At 42.5% G+C, this 25,506-nt stretch overlaps 1 protein-coding gene across 7 annotated transcripts in view; it reads left to right on the plus strand.

Annotated features, from left to right (window-relative positions):
- The window catches only part of LOC107997472 (5-hydroxytryptamine receptor), a 104,591-nt gene that overhangs the window by 31,020 nt on the left and 48,065 nt on the right, over positions 1-25,506 (plus strand). The window contains exon 1 of one of the 7 annotated variants that reach the window (XM_062083736.1): positions 2,616-2,794. The exons of 5 other annotated variants lie outside the window; for them this stretch is intronic. The gene's annotated coding sequence lies outside the window, so the exon portion shown is untranslated. Of the gene's footprint in view, positions 1-2,615; positions 2,795-7,887; positions 8,203-25,506 lie in introns of those variants that run through there. One more of the 7 variants, XM_062083737.1, reaches the window with a different exon arrangement.

Below are 25,506 nucleotides of genomic sequence, written 5' to 3' on the forward strand. Positions count from 1 at the left end.
AAAAGTTTCGCTCGTGGCGCAATCGTGCAAGATGGACGTTTTATATTTGTTCGCGTAAATATCGGGGGCGAAACGTCGGATGGGACGTCGGATTGACGTACAAAATTGGTTCGTGAATAAAAAAAAGAAAAAAAAAGAAAAAAAATCGCGCAGAAAGAATGCACGCGCACGGGAGAATTATTAGTTTATGCGGAATAATATGCACACATATATATATTGGCGTCTAATCGTGTAATTTTTCATCTAGCTTTTAATATCCCGTAGACCGATATTTAAATGTTATCGTTGTATAAATGGTATCTAACTCGCGTACACGAGTTTGTTCATATTTCGCCATGGCGCATCAACAGCTGGTTAAACCGAGGCTTCGCTATCTCCGCGTTTTATTGGCATTCGTCCGGCTGATAGCGGAAGCCTCGCCGGGAGTTGCCTATCTCTGTCCCATTCGACGTGACGTGAAACTAGCAATTCCAACCCGTTTCCAACCGCTCCTCTCCGCCCTCGAAACCTATTATTATTCCAATTTTCCTGGCGATGCTTGCTGGCCAACTTTAATTAAAAGAATATTCGGGGATACGGAAGGAGATTGGAACAGATTAAACCTCGTTTCAATTAGATATCCTTGTCGCTGGATGAATGGTAAGGAAGTGAATCGAAAGGATTTCCACGATTTCGCGATTGACGTCGATGATGATCGCTCGAGGAGAACAAGATGCCTTCCATCTCTGCGTGTTTTTTATTTCAAGGATCGATGAACGATGAGAAGAGGATTGATTGCAAATAATACGGAAGGATTCGCTTTGCGTACAAAACGGAAAAGTCGGTTGATCGTTGAAATGAACGATGAAATAATAGGAGTTTCTGTAACTCTTTGATCGTGGCTTTTCGAATAATCACGATCCTCCGTATTTAAATCGCGATCCTCCGTTTTGTTTATGCCCGATGTACGTGTGTTCTCGTTTTTTTCGTCTATTATCTCTTCTCGTTCTCGATTAAAGGGAAGCAGCAATCGTAATTTAATTAATAATCGATCGAATTAACCCGACTGTGGTAATTTCATTCCTATCCTACCGATATAAACAAGATAATAACTCGATCGAACGGGTCATGATTTAACCGTTTTGAAACTGCGTATATCTGTAATACATTTAAATATCGCGTGATTTTAATCTAGAATTATTAAATTTGTATGTTATAAATTATCTCCAATCGCAGATGATGTATTTATACAGAATTATCAAATACATCTGTTGGAGAAAAAAATAAAAATTAGAAAATTAGAATAGAGACGAGAGGAAATTGAAATTTTACGCGAATATTTTCACGTCCAAGATTATTACATATTCATCCCTCGTTAAGAAAGGATTTCTCTTCGAAATATCCCTTCTTTTTATCGATATATATCCTTTCTTTCCATTCTGTTTTCCATTCTGTCACATTTTCTTCTCCTCTGATTCCTGCCACTTTATCCAACCTCGTAGAAGAAGTGTATCGCGAAATCAACGATGAGCAACGAACGTATTTGCTGGATTACCAGGTTCTGCTCTTTCTTCATACGCTTAGGAATAATGGATGCGACGGATCGACGGGGCCCTATATATGTCTCTCTCTTGATTTTCCTCTTCCGTTCATCTCACGGAACGTTCTAGAATCCTAATCGATTCTTTTCCGGTTTTATCTCCACTTGTAACTTCTCGTTCGTTTTCCGTGAGAGACAAGTGTGTAGAAATTTTGTTATCTCTTTGTCCCTCCCCTCTTCTCTTGGGATGACAATTTTCCTTCCTTGCACACATTTCCAAAAGTTGTTCTTTTGAAATTTCAACGACTTTCGAATTCTGTTAGACCCTTAAAGAGAAAGACAGAGAAAGAGAGATTCTCACGTAAGACTTCTTAGAAAGAAAGAGACAGATCGTGTGTCTGGATTTTATTCTCCTTCTAAAGCTGACATATATCTTCGTCCCTTACAGTACTCTTCTCCTCCCTCTGATTCAGAGGCAAGGACGACACTTTTTTATTTTTCTTTTACTTCCCCTTTTCGTGATCTCCTTCTATACGGGGGTTGATTCTCATTCCATCCATAGGGGATGAATACATACGATGGAAGGGAGAGTAGTCCCAGTCGGACACGTTCAAAGAATCCTTTTTGCTTCGAATCTATTCGTGCACAGATATAGGGGGGGAGGGGAGTATATATTGCGTCATCGATGGAACTTATACGTGGAGGAGAACTTTTCACACATATCATTTTCCTTCCCTTTTCTCCCAATTATTTCTTTCTTAGGAATTCGGTTAGACGGGATGATGATAGGGTGTTTGTGTATGTACCTTTCCCCCTAAAGGCTTGGGGTTAAATCTTCCCCTTACTTCAGTTATCACTTTTTTTTCGCTTCTGTACAGAAGAAGGGATATAAATACGACGACGATCATCGTATCACTTTTTCCATCCCCTTGTTTCCTTTCCCTAGGCGTCAAGAAATCCTAAGAATTTATCCACAGACTGAGGGCAAGGTCATCGAGCTTTTTGATGGGCTCAAAAACGTCGAATTTTCAATCTTTTCTCTCTTTCTTTCCTTCTGTGCAAAGGTAATAAGATATTCTCTTTTTTATTTTCTTTTTTTCTCCTTTAATGACGAAAAGATTTTTTTTATTTGCAGTAATCTGGCTAATCTCAAGAATTTCAACAATTTGCGTCCATCGTGATTCGTTGGGGACGAAAAAAGGTTTAAGAATTAACTTTACACGAGATGAGAAATTTTTCGGCCCGATTGGAATCGAACCCTGGCTAGCAAAATCGGTAATCTGACGTTTTAGCCACTTTGCTATTAATCCTTGTTAAAATTCTCGTTACTTAATAAGTATTTAAAGGTGACGAAATCATTATTCTTAGAAACTAGAATAATGCCACTTAGATGTTAGAAGTAGATTCTTAATTTTAACCAAGTATCGGAAGAAAGAGTATTACGTTGGTAATTTTAACTTTTTCACCGTCACCCCCGATCCGATTCAGACGTTGACGTATAACGGAACGATCTGGAAGAAAATTTGAGCCAATTCGGGAGCCGATTCTGTTCTCGTTATTGCAAAGATTTTGCTGTTATCGAAGAAGGATAAAAGTTTCATTTGTACCGATATTGATCTTTCTACGAAGGGAACGGTTCGATGATATCGGTAGCCGATGTTTTGCGTCTTTTAGCCGTGGGTCGCGAGGGAATCGCCTAAGGAACGATGAAATTGGACGAAGGTACTGTGATTGAACGAGAAAATCGAGAAATTTATAAAAATGTTTCCGTTTCAGAGAAATTTTCAAATCACGACGACGACTTTCACTGCGCTCTTACTTCGTAAGAATTCTTGAAGAAAGAATAAATCGATCGTTCTTGAAAAATTTTTCCCGTTTCGTACGAATTGGATATTGGAATTTTAATAAAACAGCACGCCTGATGATAATCATCTATTTTAATTTCCTATTTTAATTTCCACCAAAGAATACGGCGATTTCTCTTCAAGATAATCGGCGTTTGAATTAAATAATGGCTCGAGATCAGATTACAAGAAGGCGAAACGCGGCGTATCTTAAGGATTGCCTTAACCAGAAAACAAATGAACCGCAATTAACCTAACCTTTCATTTCGAGGAGAAAGAAAGAGAGAGAGAGAGAGAGAGAGAGTAATCCAACCAGAGGGAAAATTCGTGGCCAATTCGTTTCTTTTTCATCGTTAGGAAATTTTTCATTTCACTCCGCGACGATGGAAGCGAATCACCATGCGTAAAATACTATGTCGCTACTACGTTATATTAAAATCGTTGGAGGTCCGTGTTTTGACATTTGAACGCGGTGAAGTCTCTCTTTCTCTACGTCGAGTATAAAATATTTCTGATCCATACAACACGAGGAAAAATTTCCGGGGAGAAAAATATACGCTCGATCTCTCCGTGTCCCCTCTGTGTCTACGACAGAAATACGAAATTTTTTTCATTTGCGTTTCATGACGATTGGACGGATAATTTCGGTCGCGTTATATTGGAAACGACACACGCGTGCGCGCGTATAAAGTCGGTCGTAAAAAAAGGGAAGAAAATAAGGGTGGATAAACAACTCGTTGGCGAGCACCACGTGGTCGATATTTCGAATGAGATGTTTCTTGGAATGTTCCCTCAGATTTTTCTCCCTCCGTTTCTTCTCTCACGATTGCTCGAAAAGTGTTTCTGCGAAATAGTGTTTCTTTTTTCCTTGAAAAGTGAGGCGTTAACGCATAAATATCATCGCGATGCCCGACGAAGGGCAGATATTCCGGGGCGAGTCTCGTAACTCGTTTTGAAAAATTGCATTTTATATTCTATACCGCGTGAACTCACGAAAGAAACGGGGAAACACGCAACAAGTTGAACTGATTTTTAGGGGAGCCATGGCTAACGATGTTATCTATCACGTCACGTGAGTTATTTAAAGCTCACGGCGGTTCTCAAAGGTGGTGGAATAATTATGATACAACAGGTGGCAGAGTTTCTTTTTACCAAAGCGCAAAGCGAAAAAGAAAAAAAAAGGAAAGAATCGCGATGCACGGTGATTATTATCGGGAGAGAGGGAAAAGCGATGGGGAATACTGCGAAAATTCGAATTTCGAAATAGGAGTAGATAGATAGGTGTAAAAAAAAAAAAAAAAAAAAAAAGAGAGAGAGAATAGATGATATTTGACGGGGAACGTAACACGTTGTCATAAAGGGACCTTTCCAGTGGACCAGGGGCAGAATATTTTGACGTACGATATACATAAATGACAAGTCTTCCATCTTGTTCACGTCGCTGTCGATAGGGATCGCATAAGTTTCTTTTTTTCTGGGTGTGAATCTGAACGCGTCAACGTGATATTTCGACCCGTCACAAAATTTTACGATATTATTTACGCCGCATCATCGATAAATTAACCCGGCCCGATTGTTCGAATCGAAAATTTAGAATGTTGAAAAAAAATTGCCCGACTCGTTCGTGGAAAAGTTTCCACGCGTCCACGAAGAATTTGCGCTACTTTCGGTCCCTTCGTCGTTTCGAAAGTTGGACCGTTCGACCTGTTAATTCCACGAAAACTTTTCGTAACGAGAGAGCCCTCCACTTCCGTTTTTTCTCGTCACGGAAATTTCCAACGGAGGAGAACTGAAAAATTGCCAAGAAAAATTTCGCAAAGATTGAACAATAGTTTTCTCTCTTTTCTTTTTTTCTTTCCCTTCTTCAAAAATTTTTCATAAAATTCTCTCGAGCTCTATATCTCGTTGGAAGGAGCCATCCAACGAAACCTCGTCGTATTTTTCCTAAAAAAATCGTAACGCAGGCGCGGCGGAGGGATATTAAAACAAATTGGATTCAAACACTGACATAGAAATTTTTCCATTATTTCGCGACGTATTTTTCATAAAAATTTTCGTCGCCTCGCGGCGCGGCAAAATCATGGCGAATTCCCTCGTCCTCCATTATCCAATAACGCTGCGATGCAACATTAACCGCGCATTCTTTCCCATGCGTTTGTTTCCCCCGTTTAAAGGGCGGAAAATAGGTTAATTAGGGTGGTGAGGCCGCATGCCGACATACTTTAGTTGGAAATTTCTGAGAGCAACAGGTAGCTATGGAATTTGATACGGCCTGTCCGATAGGCTTCTATATTTCGCGATACGTTTACAATTAAATACGTTACAGCCTATCGGATTCGAATTATTGCGACGAGCTCGTTTGCCTCGACAAGAAATTCCATCCTCTGTTCCACCGCGATTTCGACCGTTCATGCATCGTTAATTAGGATAAACCTTTGGAAATACGATAATCCTTTAACGGATGAAACGAGCCGCGAAGCGGAATCGAAATTTCCGTAATGGCCGTGAAAGTTAATTTGGAGGAAGGATTTATAGTTGCTCCATATCCAGAGGATTGAAATTCGAATTTCCGGACTCTTCAAACCGTTGCTTTCGATTAACGATAACGTTAACAGGATCTGGAAATTTCCAGTTATCGTGAAAAATTTGTTGGTTTCGCGCTCTTTCATTAATCGTGGGAAAAGAGGAGGGAAATAATTTCAGGTTGGAAGGATGGTTTTCCTAATTGCTCGTCTCGAGGGACCCTTTTTTCGAGGTTTTTCGAACGGTGCACATTTCTGATTTTCATCTTTGCGAAGTTAGAAATATCGATTTTTGTCGAAGAAGGAGAGGAAGAAAAAGGAAAAAAAGAAAATATCTGGTCGGGAAGGTGATTGGGGAAAACAAGATGGAGCAAGAGTTCTCCCCGCTGAAGAATACTTGAACAGAAGTGGTTTATCGTTTTGATACGTTCGATCTGTTGGAACTGTTCAACGCGAGATGAACAACGTGAGATGTTTTTTTCTGATATAAAGAAAGTCGAGGAAGAAACGAAGGCAATGATACTCGTTCCAAGGATGATACTTCGTAACCTTCGAACTAATCGAGCTAGCTCAAGATTTCAATGTAATTTTACCAACTCTCACGGGGTTAGAAATCGATTAAAACGATATCAGTTTTTATTTAATTTAAAATTACGAATCTAATATCTATCTAATCTACGAATCATTAACATTGTTGGATTCGCACAGAAAGATTTTTACGTAAAATTTTATTATGCAATTATGCAAGCACTGTACTATTCTTACTCTGTCACGAAAAGATTTCAAAAATTTTAAACAAACATCCCATTTCTAGTACCTCGAAGAATCTTCTCTTTATTTCCTACGTTAAATTTTTTCTATTACTTTGTGAAAGAAAAGCAAGATATAGAACGTACAAGTCGCGACAAACGGAAGCACGAAATATCCGAGACATTCAGCCCATTATGCCTCCCAATTTTTTTCTTTTTTTTTTGTATACCTCTCTCGAAAAACGACGAGTCGAGAAAAATGGTGAAAATTTTTAACCTGTTAGATCACGACAAGTCACGAAAGGATTTTTAAACAACGGGATATTATACGCACGCAACGAAGTTTAAGTAGCCTCGACACGGAACAACGTTTTGAAGAAAAGAAGCAAACGTGTACGTGTACGAGGAGGGTGGAAACGAAAAAAAAGGAGAGAAAAAAAGAAGGGAAAAAAGAGAAAAAGAAAAGAAAGAAGGAGAAAAAGAAGGAGAAAAAGTTTACGTGGCGTGACTGTTAACCAAGGGGGCGGGGGATGCATTTTAGGATGGAAGAGCGACATAAATATCGAAGTTATGTCGCATAACTCGCACTCCTGGGGCCGTATATTAATGAGAGAGTTAGATGGGCTCGTTCCACTCTGGCGGAGTAATTTCGAGATTATTTCGAGCGACCGGTCTGGTAGCTTGGAAAAATTTAAGCTTTGCGACCGCATCCGTTAATTGACTATAATTCAACCGGCCGGCGAATTAACGCGACGAAAATCGAATAAAATCGTATCGCGTAAATGGATGGTCCACTGCTTTCCCGCTGTTCCGTGAATTCTCGTGCGGTTGGTCAGAAAATTATCCCCTTCTCCCTCCCCCTCCGTAATTACGAGTGAAATTTCATATTAATTTTTCACTATTTATTATTATTTCGTTTCGTTTCGCGATAAATATAATTATTTAAGAAGAAAATACGATGTAACATCTGTTACGAAAATCTATTATTTTGTTTCATACGAGAGATCATTGGATTAGAAAAAAGACGCTCCGCGAAATTTGCAATGGTTCACACCGACAATACACGCGGAAGAGGAGATATTTTTTGCGGTAATTCAACATGATGCCGCTCGTATTTGTTGCGCGTGCAACGAACAACATTCGCGATAAATTTCATCCCGAGTGATCCCCCTCGGCGTATTTCCGGCGGAATTTGCGAAGGCGGTCGATCATCTTGCAGAACGTTTGATTAATCGCACCCTCATTAAGCAATTTCAGAATGTTATCCAACCGCATAAATTGCACGACCGACATACCTGCGAGAGCTGGACCGCCCATAAATTCCGATTAACCACTTTCTTTAATGAACTGGCCGCGAAACCAACGCTTCCCCTCGCTTCCAATCGAATCCCTATCTCCACGTTCCACGGGAGCGGATTACGAAGATTCACAGGGCGGAGGAGGAGGAGGGAGGCCCTGCGATAGGTAGAAGAGGAGGCGACTCTTAAGTGGAAAGTTGGCACGCGGCGGATCTTTAGATCTCACGAGTTGAAGCGTGAGCACGGATAAAAGCTAACGTGGCCTGCCAAGTAAGCAACGTTTTTTCCATCGTTCCCCGTGGCTCTCGGCTCGGTGACACGCACACACACACATACACACATACACACGCGCGCGCGCAGATCGATCGAAGCTGAATTCGCGAAAGTTGGAAACTCGTTCAGATTTCGATGATATTCCACTAATAATGTAATCGTCAACTATTTCTGGAACGGTGAATAGATTAATAAATTGAAAATTTTAGACGGAGAGGTGAATCAATGATATATCGTTTATAAGATAGATTCGGTTGGACCTCGTTGACGAATTCAAATCGTTGGGAGGGAAAGAAGGCGAGGGGGGAGAAGAGAAAGGCGGGGAGATGGATTTTGGGTGGAAGTTTGGCTAGATCGAATCGTCGATCGCGCGAAACGTTGGATCGAACGCCAACATACACGCGCATAACCGCGCAAACATCTCGATTATCCGTTTGCACTGTGATCATATTAGTTCCCTCTGTTTTCTTGCGTATTTGCATAGCCCCAATATCCTCTTAGCCACGTTCTAATATACCGCGCATGCAACATAATTTCTCTTGGGACTAACAACATTTCGATACTTCGATACATTTTCCATACAATTTCGATGTCTTCCTAATTCGAAGTTATTTCGTCTGCGGAACAAGTCGAGCTTAATAAACGAGCTCTGATTGCCGGCCTGTTGCGCCCTTATGGATATCAGATTCCATAGGAGGAATTGGATTTTTTTTTCTTTTTGCGCTTTCGATTCCAACCGTCCCCTCATTCCCTCGAATCTTTTCGCCTTTGCCGCGTTTTTTTATTTTTTTATTTTTATTTTGCAGAAAGATATCCAGCGGGACACGTATGCTCATGCACCATGCAAATCGTGTGCGCTAGCAACATAAAAACATCACACCGCGTTTCCACAGCGCGTACACTTCATTACACTATCGATTTCAATCGCGGCCACGCCACGACCAGCCGACAGTTATCGGGATAAATCCTGGACAAAAGTCTGACGCTGGCCCGTCGACGATTCACTCGAAATCTTTATTCGACCGTGTTTGAATCGACGAGGAGGGAACAATTCATTTATTTATTTTTTCGTTCCTATATTTCTATTTTCTTTTCAGAAAATTTTTACACGCTCGATACACGTTGTACTCGAGGCCTGTGATCGAATTCACGAATCCTGTTCTGTCATTACGTGCTTGTCGTTACTATACACCGTCAACGACGTGTAACAAACCAGCGGAGCAGCGTAAAAAAAAAAAAAAAAGGAATATGGATTAAAAAAGCCACAGGCCGTGAAAATCTCGTCCACGATGGAGCGCGTATTTTTGTGCACGCTATTTAGGTCTCGCGGATGGCGTGTCATCGTGAGAAGTTAGCATCGAATGTAAAATCGCGGGGCGTGCTTTTGTCATTCTTTTTTTTTTTCCATTGTGAAACACGCCGACGTTAATTCGACGATATTTATTTGGAAAAATTCCGGCCACAGAATATTCCACGTCAACTCGAGGAAGGAATCGATCGATTAAACGATACGTGAATCGTATCGTTCTCTTTGATTTCATTCCGTTTGATTCGAGGAAAGGATCGTTCTGAAATTTTTGTCCCCCGGCTGAGAAAGAAATTGGGTTTAGAAGATGAGAGTTATTTACACGAGAGTGTAAGAGAAACGGGATAGGAAGCGATAGGATGGCGCGGGATCCGGAAAGGCGTTCTCCTATTCTTTCGTTGTCAGACTTATGTCTGTCGTGGGAAATCGTTTTTGATAACGAGACAGGCGAAACGCAATCAAAAGCGGGAGGGAAAAGCAGGGGCACGCGGGATTTTCATCGCCTTTTGGATTTGCAAGAAGCGTGTTCGTATTCGCGTCAGATATATACATGTTGACTCGAAGGATGAAAACACTCGTTGAATATTTCGACTTGGCAGATACGAGGACATGTATCTGCGACGTGAATACGAATGAAAATCCAATATCCTCCAGAAGAAAGAAGCAATCATCATTCCCGACTAATTGAAAGAATTGAACGAATAATCCGTAAAAATCCATCGTACGAGTGATACAAATCAACCACATCGGCGACCGACTCTCTCATCCTCGATCAATACGCGAATTAATTACCAATTATACTCAACTATAAAAGCATCTACCAAAAAATAATATAAACGATATCCAGAAATGGCTCGAATCGAAAAATCGACCGCCAAGTGTGTCGTGAAAAATAATTGTCGATCGAATCGGAATCTAATCGACTCGGGTGATCTATAAGAGCTCCAAACCGCAGCTTTTCGAGCTCCAACCAACTCGTGGGGACTCACCACGTTCGTTCAAGTAGCTCATTAAAGGTTGAGTTCCCGGAGGCGGCACGAAATCCGCACGAAACGTTGATTGCGCACGGACGAGCCGTCCACACTTGGACGATCGACGACGACGACGACGACGACGACGACGACATACGTTAAGTCAATAGCAGCTGCCCACTTCTATCTATTACAGATGTCACGAGCCGAGTTTGGGGCTTCTGGGTCAATTGCACATTTGGATCGAGTTAATCGGAAGTAGTAACCGCGCCACCGACTCTAAACCAGGAGAACAAAGGCGGCGATCACCGCGATAAATTAATTAAAGTCCGATTTAACGGTGACCCACCTGTCCACGACCGATAAAGGTCGTATAAACTCGTCGTGAATTTTCGATCGTGCGAAAAAAAAAAAGATTTACGCGGTTGTTACATTCATCGCCGTTCACCGTTTAATCGGATAATACAGGGCAGAGAGGAAGCACGGTTGAACTCGCGACGTGAACTTTTTACGCTCTCTCATCGTACCGTGCGTTTCAAAATATTTTTCTTCCGGGTTTTTTTTTTTTCTATTTATAATCGGCTCGATGACGAAGCGAAAAATACATCGCCACCCACGAAACGGATTCTCTTCGATGTTTCAGTCGAATTATAATACCGTCGCGTTTCAATATTTCAAATTAAACGACGAGCGTATTTTTCGAGGAGATCGCGAATACGAATACGAATTTCATCTCGGTCAAGTCGATATTGGATAAGAGGAGAATTGATGGAAAGGTGGATGCTCGTAGATGGATGAACGGGTTGAAATATCTCTAAGTTACAAGAGGAACGTTTCTTTTCTGAAACGTTTCGCTTTCTATCGCTTCCTCGATGGAGGAGACGATACTTGGGACGCACAAGTTGTCCAAGTCGTGTTTGCTCTTGGAGAGAAAGCGGGAAATTCTTAATAGTCGTAAAAATGTCGGATTCAGAGACCCGTTGTTCAAAGACGTTGTTTGAAACACCTGCAATTCCATTGCTCCCGTAATTAAGTTTCTTGATCGATCTTCCTCTATCTTTCCACTTTTAAAACGCGCTTGTTTGAGAAGAAGGTGGACAATGGAGGACACACTGTTGGGAGGGAGGAAACTTTTCTACCTCTTATCTTTAATGAATTTTCCCCTGTGGTAAACAAAAGCGACAAGTGTCTAAAGAAGTAGGGGAGAAGAGATAGGGAAAAGCGAGCTTGAGAGGAGCTTGAGAATTTGTTTCGTCGAGAAGTTGGTGTGCGTCTGAATGGTTTCGAAATTCGGGGCCGTGCATGTATGCGGGATGCTGAAGAGCGCGGAGTTCGAGTTTGAGAAAGTAGAAGGAGAGGTGGGAAGTGGCTGGTTCCGTTCGTCCCTCTTACGTCTTTTGATCATTGGCGAGGAATTATGATAATTGTTTCATCGTGAGGACGTTATACATGAACGTCTAGATTTTTCTCCGTCAATTTGAAAACTTGGATTATCGATCGGATGTTCGTAAGATAAATTCCATTCTTTCCACGCTTTAGTAACTTTGATCAGCTTTGATCACGGGTGAAACACTTTTTATCGAAGCGAAAAATCGTCCCTTCTTAAGACTCGACTTGAGTTTTCCATGTTTATAGGAATTAGATACAAGAGGAGAGCGGGGACTTTGGCGAAGTCTCTCGAGAGTTATTTTTCACGGGTATCCGGAGAGCGAAAATTACTCGGATAACCCGCGAAAAATAAAATTCTCTTGGAGAATGCAGCTGGTCGAGAATGCAACGTCCATTGGTGAAAAATATTCTCGGGATCAATCCATTTCGGGGTAAAAGTATTCTCGAAAGTAATTTCTCAGCAAGTGAATATTGCATTCAGAGCGAGATCAACTTTTTACTCTCAAATGTATTCGCACGCTAAGAGATTGAAACTTTCCCTCCCTCTTTCTCTTTTCGGCGAATCTCTCTCAAAACATTATTATTAATTTATTTACTTATTTTTTTCACAGTGGACGCCACGTCGAAAGTAGGAATTATTTTTAAACGATCGCTGTGGGTGGTGAAATACCGCGGTCTTCATTGGTACAAAAAAGTTCGGGACGTTCAGCCAGGAAGAGAATGCCCTCTATGATTTATGGTATGACGAAGTGAAATACGAAGCCCTAACGTTAGATTTTCGTCTGTAACCTGATTTACATTCGACGTGGTTTACCCGCCGGCTACGGTAAAACCAACCATCCGTTTCGTAGCCGTTGTTAAGCATTATGCACAGAAGAAACCGCAGCTTCCGTTGTATAGCTTTGTGTTTTAATGAATTTAAACTGCACGGGGCGGCGATTCATTCGTATTCAACGAGCCGTGGACGAAAACGGCGGGGAATTTTGTGCTCGGATGTATGGTCAGGCTGGGAGAAGACGCAGGTTTCAATGTATCAACGTCTGGTTAAGGTTAGATTGATTAGATCGTGTTTCAACTGCGCCCCTCGTAGTTGTTCTCCGTACTTGTACCCTCGATAACATTTAATTGTCTTCTCCGAAGATTAGACGTGTTGTCGGTTAAAGTTTCACTTCGTTCACCCCTCCGTTCCCTCTTTGTGTTTCTACACTTTAAAATTTCCTCTTCGAAACGAACGAATCGTGTCTCGATGCTCGTAAAAAACATAAAAAAAAGAAAGAAAGAATCGAGAGAAATTCTTTCTCCGATTTTCTTCGAGACGTACGAGTCAGAAAGAGAGAGAGAGAGAGAGAGAATCTCTCGTATTCCCTGAGAGTAGACACAGTGTGTAATATCCTTTAAAAGATATTAGAAATTCCTGGCGACGGAGGGGGGAGGCGAAACTCGCGGATGGAACAGGTGTCCGTGCACGCACGGTTTGTAACGGCTTCGTATTACAACCGATTTCCGATACGCCGACACGGCGGGTCGCCGGGCTCTGAAACTTTTCCAATGCTTGGATTCCTTGGAAACACTCTTGGAAGCACTCCCTTTGCACGGGGTGGGATATCAAGAGCTCGTTGTTGAGCTCGCGGAATCGAAACTGTAGACACGTCGCGCGCTGTGGTATATCGCCGAATGCCGAGCCGAATTACACTCACCAAAGATCGGAGAACCCTCGACGTCGCTTCAATTTCGAACCAACTAAAATTCCTCCCCTCCGATCGTTGTCGACCATCGATCACCGCCGTTCCTTTGCTTATCCATCCCGATCCATCTCCGCGTTAATCCATCCTCTGTTCTCGAGGGAGAAGGCAAGATTTCGCGTTAAATTTGTCCAACTGGGTGGAGGAAATTTCGAGCAGCAAATAAAAGATATATATGTTTCGCAAATAGGTCGTAACGCGAGCCGTATTTCGATACGATCGCGTCGATATCGATGGAGACGGGTCGATATCGATGGGTACAGGTTTCTTGCATCGGGAAGAAAACGTGGGTTGGTGTGGGATGGAAAACAAGAGGACGACTCGATTCGATTGTGATGCAGTTGCGGCTGCGTTCATTGATATTCACCAGAATTTACGAGGGCGATAAACGTTAACGCTGTGCCACACCTCTCTCTCTCTCTCGTTTCTTTTTCCACGATCGTGTCGCCGTTATCAAGTGTTCACGGCTGTTTAAATAAATATTAAGATGGAGATTTATCGGTTGACGCCGACTCGTTATAACCGATGCTTTCGCATCGATAGTATAAATCACTCGATTTTGTACTGTTATTTACCCGCGAGCATCGGTTGCCAGGGATTTATTATATCCAGTTAGCATAGTCGAGCTGTGTTTTTGCACCGGAAATTACACGGATCTTTACGTTTCCCCTTTCCTTCGTATTTACCCGTTATTGATGATATAATGGAAGATTTTTGACTGTTTGCGGAGCGCGATAAAAAGATTCACGACGGTCCGGGAGGGAAATGGCGAAAATTACGTTTCTCGAAGGACGGAACCCGGCTGGACTCGTCCCCGTTTGTTTCCAAACCACGTGCCTTCCGTATTAAAATCTAACCAGGTAACAACGGTGGCGTTGTAAAATTCACGAAGAGAGGGAGGGGTGTTGCGCAACGTGGTATTTCTTTGGCGTTGTTGGTAGGTGTGTGTACGGTTGTTATCAACTGGTGCGCATATCTCAGAGTGGAAGAATTTGGCGAAATTTCGTCTTCGAGCTGCGAGTTGGCATAATTTTCCAACCTCTCCTTCTCTCTCCCTCTCTCGAGATCGTTCGCAGCTCGAAATCCCGAAGTACAAGATTTCCTTCCCTCCCCGTTTCCCCGCCACGGGCAAGAAGCTCCTTCGTTTGCCATAATTTTCAACCGGTCGCCGGATTTTCCTGTTTTCGAGTTTGCAAGTGGCGCCCGAGTAACAGTCAAAACCTAAAAGTTAAACCGTGCGAATCTAATTTAAGTTTCTCCAAGTAATAGGAGAAGGAGGGGAGGTCTGACTAAGGCGGGAGGGGAAGAAAACGGATGGCACGGGTTTACCACCGAGGACCAAGTTTCGTTAAAACGTGGCTGTCGTGTGCCGCGGGGAACGCGAATACGTGGTGGCGCGTTGTTAAGTTGAAAATATCCCTGTCGCGTGATAATTGAAAGGGGAGTGAAACCACATGGACCGCGACCGTTCCCCGCAACCTAGTAGGGAAAATCCTTCCCTTTTCAGTCCTCGTCCATTACCCACGTACGTGGAACGTAGTTGCAATTTATCGAAGGGCTTTCCCGCAAGATAAATAGGATCTTCAGGTTGGAAAATTTTCGTCCCTGCAGATTTAAAACTGTTTTCTCTTGTTTCTTTTCATTACGCGATGTTAAATCTAAACGATTTATGGAACTCGAGGACGATTTTCAATTTCGGCCGAAATCTGACGAAATTGATTATTCTCTCGAGTCTACTCTCTCCGTCTACTATCTCGTCCTCGGCAGGAGATACAGTTGGCCAGGGCGAGGCGGGGAAAGGTAGAGAACTCGTAACACTTGTCACTGGCACGCGATACCGGGGCCGCCAGTTTTGTATTAAGGAGAATGGGGTTGCGGATGGAGGACGATGCCTGACAAATGCGGGCCCCGTACTACTCGCTCGTCGAACCTTTGCTACTCTTGTCGCTAAAAGTGGTACAAATGGAACGTCTGTTTTCCTTTTTTTTTTTTTTACGCTATTACCGGCAAGATCTCTACCGGGATTGTGCAATATATCAACCGGAATATTTATCCTGCACGAAGCTAAAGCCTTAATTAAGGGGAAAAAATATTATATATATATATGTTGTACGAGCTTTAGCCGCGTCGTCCCAACTTTATCAGGGCTAAATATATTTCCCTCTTTTTCACAAAGCAGCACATTTTCCGAACGGCGTTTTCATATCTCTAAATGATCTCCAAATTTTTCGATGGAAAAAGATAGAAATCGTCGCGTGATTAATTTTCAACGAAAGGATGATAAAGTCGTTTGGAAAGGGAAGAGAAACAGTGGTTGATTCGAGGGACGAGGACCAAGCCGCGTTTCCTGGATGAGCAAAAGTTTCGGATTGAACGTGGGTGCAATTTCGAGATGCGCAACGAAACGCTGCTGCCAAATCAGCAGCTTTACAAATCGAGGATTGTTATTAATCGGTTAACTGGAGCGCGTTTCCAACATTCGGATGCAATTAATTAGTCGATTTTTGGGGGATAGGAAATTTAAATTTCGATATAATAATATTTAATATGCGTTATTTTAACAAAGCGGAGATATTGCGGAAATTTTTTTTTATCATCGGCGCATCGTTACGTTAAAGACAGAGCGTGGGCTGCATGCAATAACCCACGCGCGGCCCGGTTTTCGATGTCCTTTTTTTGTTAAACAATAAAATTGGGAATTGGAATACGCGAATTTTGGTTCATTTAACGGGGAATATAAAGTAAAACACCAGCGGCAATTCAGTTTGAATCCGGTTTCGATCTGTATAACGGGACCCATCGAGCGCAGGAAATTAATTGATTCGAACGAATATCATGGCGTTGCGGTTGTGCATCGTTGTGTCGTTTAATTCTTCTTCATTTACGGGTCACCGGGTATCCAGTGAAAAATAACGCCGGCCCGAATCGAAAGGATCGAACGAGCAGATGTCATTATTTCCGTATATCAGAAATTTCACACTTTACACGGTCAATCTCCAGTTTAACGCAAACAACCGTTTGTTCCTATCAATTTGCATTTTATCAATTCCGAATCAAATACCGATAAATTAATGACGTTTCGGATGAAAACGAATATGATAATTATTCCAAACTTATTCCAAATAACGACGGATATTTTCAATCATTTTCGAAATTATTCGCGGTTTTATACCCGATTGGACAATTTTTATTTTTAGCAAATATTATCCTTATATTGCCAATCAATCACGTATTGATCGATAAATTTTTCTCGTCGACGATACTCGCGTTTAGGATGCTATGCAAGGAGAATAAAAGTGTGAATCTGTTAGTAAGTATCAATTATCGTTTCGCGAGAGATCCAACGTTCCAATTCCGCTTTGCGAAAAAGAATATTGAATCCAACGGGGTATTGTTTTGCCGAAAAGGAAGAAGAGTCAAAGTACAAAAATCGAAAGGTTGACGTTCATTTTCGCGTTCAATCGAGACCCGATCACCGTGATTCACCGGCGATTTGCCACCAACGCCACGAATAATCTCGCACGCGAAATTAATCGCGAAAAAATTTACGAAACGCTATTCGAAATGGCCGTTTAAAATTTTGAACGATAATTAATTCCCCGCCTAAGGGATTCATCCTTTCCTCGGATCATCCCCTTTATGGGAAAAACTTTTCCTCCGGATCGCGAGAGAGTGAATTTTCCCCCGATTCTTTCGCTAATCCTTTCACCTCGTCCTATTTCACCACGCGTATATAACGTACACGACGAATTGAAATATCAGATTCAATTTAGGATCGAGAGAGACTTATCGGCTGTCCGGCCAGATTTCGTTCTTCGAGAGGGACGAGAATTCCCCCCTCGGCGACGAATATATCCACGCCTATTTTCTTCCTTTTTTTATCATCTTCGAAAAATGCTGGCCAAGCGAGGCGACCTCCACAAATTGAAATCCGTGAAGCGGAAAAGTTTTCATTCTCACGAATCGAAACGTCACGGGGTGAAAAGGATCAAGAAGCTTCGTCACGGACGATTGGATAATAAACGATAAATAATTCCCCCCTCGATGGAAAATTATCGGTCAACAGGAATTGCAGGGATGAATTCGTGATCCCAGGAAGAAAAAAATTAGGAAATTTTCCCTCTTGGCTTGGAAGGGAAACGTTGGATAAATATCTGGGCGTGATTAGATGCGGTTCCAGAGCGATCTGGGCTAAGAATTGTAAATGCACACCTCGTGAGAGTGGTGGTGGGTGGCAGCAGCGTCGATGTTCGATCGGGGGTTGGAGGAGGGAGGGGAACGGCGGTGGCGAACGGTGGTCGGAGCATCCCTGCCTTATCTCTCGGCCTTTGTGTCCCAGGGACACTTCTCATTTGAAATTTAAGCGGCCGGATCAAGACCGAGCCGAGGTGGTTAAATTGAAATTTAAGTTCCCCGTGGAAGTTCGAAATAAAAGCGGCGGCAAATTGGGCGGATAGTGGAACGCGTGAAATATTGGGAGAAAAAGTTGGTCTTCCGATCTTCGCGGAGGGGAATGGCGTTAATTTTTCACGAGATTGCACGCGGATAACACGCGTGTATTTCATGCAACTCGATGGCGAATTCAATTTTTTAAATTCGGTGCCATTCGCCGATGGAAGAAGGAATCACGCGTTCGAGGAAATTATTCGAATTTTGATATCTGTGCGATTCGCGTAGCCGAAAGCGGGGCTGATATCGCGGAACCTTTCCAAAAATTGATTCTGGCTGCCCGATCTCGATAGGAATTACAGTTTTTCGATCGGAATTGGTTGTCGTCGATCAAAGTTTCGCCGCGCCAGCAGATTTTTTTTTTCGCTGCTACCATTTCCAACAACAGGTAAAGAACGAACGATCTCGTCCCCTTTGCACGTACGTGCGAAATCGTTGTATCGAATCATTCTCCAGCGGATGAACGTGATATAGGAACGAGCCGATTGGAAAATAAAAAGATGGAATATAAATAAGTGCAAGGATTTCAACGGAAATATAGAAAAATGCGAAATATGTACAAAAGGGAACGGGTTCAATTTTCGACCACGTTTCCCATTGTTAATCGCATCGAGAAGTATTAAGACGTTGGCGTAATTTTCGTGTGGTCGTAAAACGTAATTTTGTAACGCAAAGCCAAAGTGTGCACGCTGCAAAAAACTCCACTCTTTGAGCTCACTCTCTTTTTTCTTTTCGTTCCAAGATTCTTTTCCTCTGTGCATGGTTGAAACCGTGATATTCCCATTGCGACACACGGAACGCGTTAACGAGTCCAATGGGTTTCGTAATTTTCATTCCGATTCTGCGCGAGTTAATTAATAAGGCGAAACGATCTCTAAGCACACCTTTTGAAAGGTGAAACGTTTCCAGGATTCTTTCTCCGCGTTGCGTATTGCCGCACAACGAAAGGGCGAGGAACCGTTAACGAGTGAAAGCGAAGCTTATCTCGCGAAAGACGAAAACGACCCTCTTCGTTGCATCGAGATATTTTTCCGTCACGCAGGGAGAAGGATTAAAACAAATGGATCGAGAGAATGGATTTTCATTGCACGAATTTCCCCTCCCCCTTCCCCTTGTTCACGGTAGAACACGAACGTTCTCGCGTTCTCGAGTTAATGTGTTTATAATGTGGGCGGAGCGCACAGCGGTAATGAGCATTAATTAAGAAGAAAAAAATTGATCGGGATCCGCGGGGATATTAATAGCCGAGCGTGCCAGGTTGTTTCCCGGCCAATCATTAATACCGGTTTCGTGCAGTTTGAGCAACGTAATTACGATGAATCTTTTAATCAACGCCGATTATTCCGGCTCCGGCCAAATGGCCCGCCGTTCAATTGCTCGTTCGCGTTATCCTCGTTATTAACGAATAAAAATTTATCGCATACCCTCCCCGCCGTTTGACACGTGTCGGCCACGTATCGGTCAACATGTCGTGGACATAATAAACGGACTCGGGCAGAATTGTCCCTTGAAAAAATTTCCTCCGACATAAGGTTCGTAAACAGAATCACGTCGAGAGGGAGGAGGGGGGCAAATATTTTCGCAGAGAATTTATTAGAAATTGTAAGATGTATGGTGGGACGATGGCGCCAAGAATTTACTTACTTTTTCGAAACGGTTTGATTGTTAAGAATTCATAAATCCTGTCGGCGGAGCGATATATCAGCGGGAATAATTGGGACGAGGATGAGGATCTTTTTCATTAACGGCGAGGATGAGACGGGAAATGGTAAACAATGCGTCGCGAGGAGAGAAGTTTCGCGGCGAAGTGTCTAGTCGTCGCTGGGGAGAGCTTAGCGTTGTACGTAGACCGTGCGGCGCCGACCATTTTGGACCTTCGTATTTCTTACCTAACAAAGGAGCGAGAGGAGGACCCAGTCTGAGTGGAATCTTCCCTCGTTTCTGTTTCGAACACAAAGCTCGCTCGGGCCGATCTCCATTTCGATCCGAGCGCATCTCTCCTACTTTCCTAGTTTATACTTTCCTACTTTTCCTATGGAAGAAAAAACCAACGTCAAGGAACGCCGAGTCTCTTCGAAAGAGTACGGAAGCTTACTTAATAACGATCGCATGGTAGATTCGTGGCGAGAAACGAATTCACTTTCGCGATCGATTAAACGTTAAAAGGATTCTTGGCTAATATCGAAATACTTGCGGAATATTTGTATCGTGGACGACGAATTGGAATTGGTGGTTCATTAAGGTCGAAATTTCTTGGAAGGGGTTCAAAGAGATAATTCTCACTCCGAGAGTTAAAAGAAAAGAAGAGAAAACTGGTGGCTATTTCAGAATCGTGAATAATAAATTCATCGCGAGGTCCTTGGGAAGGGGGAGTGAGAGAGAAAGCGATGGTATTCCGCGAAAGTAAGAGAGAAGAGAAACAAACTCACAAAGGGATCCGTCAACTTTCCTCGCCTCGTTGCACTTTTTCCCTTATCCCTCGCGATTTTCCACGGGGACAGCCACGACACTTCAACCCTTTGTAACGCTCGACGATCCATCCCTATAGGCGCAGCGAGCTGATTTATTTTTATTGCGGCCGCTCGTCAACTATCACCTCCCTTTTATTTACCTGCTCGCTCGTTTAGGAAGGGGGGGAAAAAAAATAATAATGGCTGAACACGACGAACGAGTTGAACGTTTAATGGGTCGTTTCGCATCCGCGTAACGCGAGCTCACGCTTGATTGGCCACGCTTGACGCTTGCCCGTTTTTTTTTAAATTTGATCTTAAATGTCGTTTTAAACGAATCTTTACGTATTCTCACTCGTCACTCATTGTGCAATGGATTTAGACGAGACGATAGATCCCTTTGCAGGAAGAATTCGCGGAGCGGATGCAAATGAAATATCGAGCCATCGATAATTCGATTTGTATTCAGAGGATTTTATTTTAACTTTCTCCTGAAATTTCGTCGGAATATTTTATCGACACGATATATTTATCCGTTCCTTTGTTCAAATTCATATCGGGAGCGAGATTTTTGCAATTGTTGCTGAATAAACGAGTCAAAAGTTTTACGGCGACGTAAAGATATAAGGGGGAGAAGGAAGGGGAAGATAAGCTCGGTGATAGAATTTCATCGTTATCGGATTTCTGGCTGTACGAATACAATTGAAAACATGGATGCAAAAATCTTTGTGTCGAGATGTGTGCCGTTTCCATGTTTCCCCCGTCCAGACAATGGAATCGGACGAAATTACGTTACTTGTTACGTGGAATATCTGCGTGCTCCTACTTATAATAATACCCGATTCGATTCGACTCGATACGATACACCGTTCCATGCATTTTTCCCATTCTTTTTTTTTTTTTTTCTATATTTTAAGACACTTTTTTTTCAGAAGAATTTAATGATACACGTAGCAACGGTATTATCAACAAGTCGATATGATGTTACGTAAATGTTTCGTCGAGAAGAAATCGGTCGAAACGACGCAAGGAACAGGAAGTGTTCCCTCTTCTGAGGAATTTGTAACCGCGTGATCGAACGGTTCGAAATTGGAGATGTTGCTCGAATCGAAAGCTTGCTGAAAGTTCGCTTTCAGAAGTTGCGGGGAACGATTCCGTGTAATGCGACAGTCGAATCGCTTACACACGCTGATTTATTTAAAACGTCCCCAAACATCGGAAAAGTAACATGGAAAATGAACAGGAAGTCGAAACTTGTTTCCATGTCACTCGATCGAGAAATTGTTGAACTTTCTTTCTCCATTATCGTTCTTTTATTTATTTTTTTTTTCTAGCAACGATCTAGTCGTCGAAGGAATTCGTCAAAAGAATAAATTATAGGGGGAGAGGATAAATTCGCCGGGAAATTCCAACTTTTTTGATCGATCGCATCGTGCTGTTGGACGTTTGAAACGAAATGTGTGCGGGGGAGGGAGGAAGGGGAAAGTGTAAAATTACGTACGCGGTTTAGCTTTATCAGGGACAATGGTTGGACGAACGAGCAGGCCGCCAAAGGTAAATTTAACCAGCGAATATCCGGTGGAAGCGCGTCCACCGTTGATTGATATCTTGGAAACGAGTCGATTCGAAGGAAAATTGTGTTCATTATGCCGCGAATAGGATTAGCCGCGATAATGAGATTTCGAAATTAACGATTCCTCGGGAATGAATTCTAATTTCCATCGATCAGAGACCGTTCCTTAAACCGTCCCTCCTATCCTCCTCCCCTTCCATTCTCCCTTTAATAGGGAGGCATTACGTTTATCTCTTGGAATAGCCGTCAATGATATCGGAAGACGAGGGATTATAAATGAAACTTGCAATTTTCCCAATATTTCTTTCCAATAAGAATCGCATTACCGAGGTTGGAACGAAGCCTATCTTGTATAATCGATTTCGCATAGTCACACAGCAATAAAAGTTTCAATTTAACATTGGAAAAATCAATAATCAACGAAATATTTGAAAATTCGAATAAAAATTTTATTCGTTTTCATATAGATTTTTAAATTGATGATATCTTTTATTAATGGAGGACGATAAATTTTTATTATATTTTGATAGATTTTTTTCGACGAATTCGATTCGATATTCAAGTTTTCCGAACAAAAATTATTCCGATTATTTTTTATTTTCTCTCTCTCTCTCTCTTTCTCTCGTTCAATCCTTGGAACAAATCGGCGACAGTAAACTTTTTGCCCTCGGTGTACCACTGGATGGAACATGGAACATGGAGCAATCGCGTTCCTCCTCGTTTCTCAATGGAATCGCGTCGAAAAATGCGACGAATTCCAGGATAGTAATCACCAGGCCACGATATCCAAGGATTATCGATATCGGGGGAAAATACACATCTATACCCCCCCATTATTCGACGAAATCATCACGATACGCGTCATTGGGATTCCTCGATGGGAAAAATGCATGTTAATCCACAATGCTCGATTGTATCACGATGTTCTTCTCTCTCGAAATGGAAAATGGAACGCGTGGACGATTGCACCACATTCGGCATATATATATATATATATATATATACACACGTGAAAGTCGTTTGCTCTGATGGAAAGAATCTCGCGCAAAAATGAAACTGGGAGCTCGTAAATTATGCCGAATATTCAATCGAAACACTGGATGGCGGTTGCGGAAACACAGAAACGAGAATTCTCTCTCAATTTTTCCTTGAGATTAAATCTCAAACGTGAATTCTCGAATTTATTAATACATCGAAGGACGCGAGTGAGCGGACTTTATTTGCTTTTGTTTGTTGAACGAGAGATGTTGGATCGAAACAACTTTTCGAAAATGATAAAACGCGTTTAAAACTCGAGACATAGGACGACGAATGAAAGAATTTTGCGAGAAATTGACAGGGAGATTTTATTAAAAAACGATACAACAATTATTTTATCCACGAGTTATTTTCGTCGCGCAGGAAAATTACAATTCCGTGATTCGTGACGAAGAAGGAAAGGATAGTTGAACGACACGTTACTTTGCTTACTTTGCCAATCGAACGAATCCCGTCACGTTGAACGCGATAAATTGGCCGATTGAATATACCTTCCTATACCTGTTAAGTTATCAAGAGGATTGATATTATCCAACAAGTGTTTCGCATCGATATCTGGCCTCAGAAACAAGCCGCAGGGAGTGGAATCCATCGGCCGACTGAACGGGGGCGGAACTATCGGGCCGTCTGTGCATGAAACGCGGTAATCGCGTTTCGTCGATTACCAGGTCAGGTCGCTGCAGGTAAAACTAACGTCGACCCTTGGATCCGGTACAATAGCCCTTTGTGTCGCTATTGCGTGGGTCGTTGTTCGCGGAGATCGATCTTGTCGATAGGCAGACGAGGAAAGGAACGAGACACGTATCACCGACGTTTCGACAATTGGCCGCAAATAGGTGATCCAAGACTCCCGTGATAGAAAATCGACGTTTCTCGATTAATAAAACGGAAAAAATTCAGTGTGATCAACGTTTCAGAAAATGAGGAATCCACGTGGAGTGGAATTTAAAGGAGCGAAATGCCTCTTATATATCGATATATATGCACCGATATCGAAAGAACCCTTTGCTTCTTTTTCTCCCCGAAGAGCGAAACACTTGCAGACTTTTCTTAAACTCGATACCTTTGCTCGCTGAATTTCTCTCTTAATTTTTCTTCCTTTTTTTCTTTTTTTTTTTTTACAAAGGTTCCAAAAGCGCCCCGTTGATCATTCATCGAACGTGACCCGCTCACGTTTCATTATTCTAAAAGCCGCCTCCGCTCCTCCAAAGATAAAAATGAGATCTCCGTAGTAGTTGCCGAGCAGCATTTTAATCTCGCCTACGTTTTATCAAATCCCATTTACATCAACCCCCCTCGTATTGCCTATCCCCTCGACTCACGGTCGAAATTCTTCGCGATACGTGTTTTCGCACCCCTCTTTCCCCACCCCTCCTCGGTTTATATACTTTAAGCGGGGCGAGGAAAAGGGGAACGAGGAATAGCGCGAAGTATTAGGATCGGCGGACTATCCATTATCTATAAAAAATAGAATTCGTAACTGGACGTCGAGAAATTTCTCCCTTCATCCGCTTCAACACCAATACCGCTTTATCACGCAGACAAAGAATAAAATACGAGAATTTTTTTAAGCATCTTCGAAATTCGACGTCCAACGATCATTTATCGACATATTCTTGACACGGTGCGCGCGTTTTCAAAATTGCCACGCGAAAGAAGAAAGCCCGCTGATTATTCGGCGAAACAAAGGGAATAATTACACGCGTTGGCCATTATTTCATCGTAGAAACGAGGGGAAAAAGAGTAACGGCGAGTAGAAGAGGAGAAGCCTAGACCTCTCCGTTTAATTCCATTGCCGCGCTTTAAAACGCGACGCGCAAAAGCCGAAGCTTTCGAGATCGCGGTGTCCCATTTCTGGGTTGACCCCCTCCTCTGTATGTAATGACAACGTCACGCCGTGCACAACCGGTTGTCACGTTTTTTAACCAACCGTTGCTCGCTCCATCGAGTAAAAATACACACGCACGCCGACGACCCACCCTGTTTGTTTGTTTGTTCGTTCGTTCGTTCGTTCGGACCGTTTCGTCGAATCCCATTAATCATTATGTGATTCGGTTCGCCACGGGAGAATCTGCTGGCTCGTCGATCGAGATACAAGCATACGAGCTCCCTATCTTCCGAGAGCGTTGAAAGACTTTTGGTCCATTTAGATAAGGGCAGATCCGATCTGGACAGGGTCGATTAACCCAGCTCGAACGAGGCGTAATTTGGTCGATCACCGGGCTGGCTTCGAGAGAGTCTTATCGTCTTCCAGGAACCGGTGTTCCTCCAGGAAATTTCTATTGTACGAAAGAATCGATGACAGTCGCGTCAACGTGACGCGGTTGTTATACGTGTGGAACAGGAAGAGTAATTTTTCCAGGCTCGTTGACTCGTTCTTTCT

The sequence above is a fragment of the Apis cerana genome, linkage group LG13, assembly GCF_029169275.1.
Source record: "Apis cerana isolate GH-2021 linkage group LG13, AcerK_1.0, whole genome shotgun sequence".
Classification (NCBI taxonomy): Eukaryota; Metazoa; Arthropoda; class Insecta; order Hymenoptera; family Apidae; genus Apis; species Apis cerana.